At 44.8% G+C, this 2,671-nt stretch overlaps 1 pseudogene; it reads right to left on the bottom strand.

Moving 5' to 3' along the window:
* Positions 1-1,783: 1,783 nt before the first annotated feature.
* LOC129065135 (MIF4G domain-containing protein-like) lies at positions 1,784-2,453 on the bottom strand (annotated as a pseudogene).
* Positions 2,454-2,671: the final 218 nt, after the last annotated feature.

The raw sequence follows: 2,671 nt of genomic DNA, 5'->3' as shown, positions 1-2,671 counted from the left end.
TTTAGACTTACAGAAAAGTTGCAAAGATAATATGAAGAGTTTCTGTATACCCTTCACCGAATTTCACACATTATTAAGGTCATATATTTTCATGGTGTCGTTGTCAAAAATGAAGAAACCAACAGTGATACATTTCTATTAACTGAAACTCCAAACTTTATTTAGATTTCACTAGGTTTTTCCATTAATGCTATTTTTTTATGTTCTATAATCTAATCTAGGTATCATATTGCATTCAGTTGTCATGTCTCTCCAATCTCCTCTGGTCTGTGACAGTTTTTCACTCCCTCCTTGTTTTTCATGATCTTGACAATTTTAAGAAATATTGACCAAGTGTCCTGTAGAATGCTCCCCAAATCTGGGTTTTTCTGATGATTTTCTCTTGATTAGACTAGAGGATGGGTATGGGAGGGGGAAACAGTAGAAGTATTTTTGGTAGAGGACTCTTTAGATACTCATTGTCCTGCCTCTCTCCATCTTGGGAGGAGACCCAAGTTTTGCCCTCTGCGGATGGGGAGGGCCAAGAACTATTTGACTCTAGCACCTCCTGGTTAGGGGTAAGTCGAAGTAGACCAATAACAGAAATCTCTCCTAAGAGTTTTCAGAGCCATGACATTCTAGTTCTTTCTAAAGCTTTGGGGTTTCAATAACATTTTTCTTTTTTTAAGCAAGCCAGGTCTCCATTTACAGTGTTCTGTAAAATGATTATTTATCTTCCTTTTCAGAAAGAAAATTACTTCTCTTATCTGGCTCAGAATCAGTCCTGCCTCTCAATACGAATACTTTGGGATGTGTGCATGTCTTTGGCACCTCGTATTCTCTCAACTTGCTTTGCTTTTCTCAACAGAACTTACCACCACCTGATATATAATTTATTATTATTTTAATATTTGATTTCCACCAGTAGAATGTAAGTTCTTCATTGTGCTGTGGTTTGTAACTCTTCGCTGATGAATCCTCAGTGCCTTCTTATAGCAAGTTCTGAATAAATAGCTGAATGAATTTAATAAATGAGAGGTAAGAGCCTGAAACACAGGTGTTTGCCAGCAGGAGGAGCTCCAGGATATCTCAATGGACCTGGACAGTTAGTGGCTTATGGTGCCCCGCAGAGTTCCAGCCTTGCGCTTGTGCAATTTAACTATGCACCTGAAACTCCTGAGGATCTTGTTTAGAATAATGCTCATTTTTATTCAGGAGGTCTGGGTTAGGGCTCAAGATTCTTCATTTTTTTAAGGAAGGTTTATTAGAAAATTCTCACTCTGAACTGTGTAGCACGTGAAGCAGTACTGCCACTCATTAAAACTGACTGAGGAAATGTGCCTGTTTCCAAAGTCGTCCTTATACAAAAATGTATAAAAGGCAGTTTCTGGTGTGATTCGTGCTCTGAACCTCTGCCCCTTGATGTTCCAAAGCATCCCAACAATGGCTATGGGCACCCATTTTATGGATGAGGAACTGAGGCACCAAGAAGCTGTTGTACCAGTGGTTACACAGTGCAGTGGTTTTTAGGAGTTGCCCTTTCTCTGCCTGGTTTAGGTGGAGAGCGATGAGCGAGAGAGACTGAGGGGACTGGGGGGCAGGTCTGTGTGGTGTTTTCCCCAATTCTTGAAGAAAAAACGTAGGTGCTCAGGACAGGACCACCAGGTTAAATGGGAAACTTCTCATAAACTGTTGAAATTCTGGAAGGGAAAATGTCTTTGGGAGAGGCAAAGACTGCACTGCCAGGCTGGGAGGTGGGTCGAGGAAGGCCAGTGTTGCTGGTGAGGAAGCCTGATCTGGAGGCCTAGTCAGACACCTTGTTGTAGTAATATTTGTGGGTGGCTGAGGTTGTCTTTCAGCCACTGCCTGGAATTCAATGACCTCCAGCAGCAGCAGCTGGGCCAGGGAGCTGAGGCCGATTGGGAGCAGGAAGCCATCCTGGATCAGGACAAAGAGCTCATCCATTCGCTGCTGTTCACCTTCTCCACCTGATCCCCAACGTGGTGCAGCTGCAGCACCAGGCAGTCCACGTCCTCGTCATTGCTCAGATTCTTTGGCTGGGCCAGCCAGAAGAGGCGGTTGTAGACAGAGTTCACCAGGGCCAGCATGTGTATGTTATTCACGCTCAAGTAGTCAAAGGCATTGCAGATAAAGGTGACATAGCAGACCCGGCCCCTGGACGGAAAGGGATCACAGCTGCTCCCGAGCCTGGTACTCCTACTGCAGCTGGTTTGCGAGTCCACTCCAGAAGACAGCCTGACCTGCTTGTTTGCTCTCTGCCTGAATAATGGCATAGCATGGGTCCTGCTTCCTTGCTGAACACAGTCCTGCAGACAATAGTCCACAATCACATTAGCCATTTTCTCCAAGTCCATGGCACCTGGATCTTTGAGTGCTGTCTTCAGCAGCTGCTGGGGCTCTTCATCAAAAGACTGGGTTTTATACTCCTCTCTACTAGGCTCCCCCATGACCATCCAGCCCCAGCAGCTCTTTACTGGGATGGAATTAGTGACAGCACCACATGCCCGGAGCTATTTGATAGGCACGGTGCGTGCAACCCACACCCACAGCACTGCTGGTGAGGCCAAGATTCCTAATTTCTAACATTTTTCCAGGCCATGCTTCTGGTCCAACACACCACACATGAATTAACAAGATTGTATGGCCATCTCATAGGTATGTTAAAGAATAA

Source organism: Pteronotus mesoamericanus, unplaced genomic scaffold, assembly GCF_021234165.1.
Source record: "Pteronotus mesoamericanus isolate MK-2021 breed Mesoamerican mustached bat unplaced genomic scaffold, CSHL_Meso_final contig_173, whole genome shotgun sequence".
In the NCBI taxonomy this organism is placed as follows: domain Eukaryota; kingdom Metazoa; phylum Chordata; class Mammalia; order Chiroptera; family Mormoopidae; genus Pteronotus; species Pteronotus mesoamericanus.
Note: the sequence above shows the minus strand (reverse complement) of the source record. Positions and strands in the feature narration are given on the sequence as shown.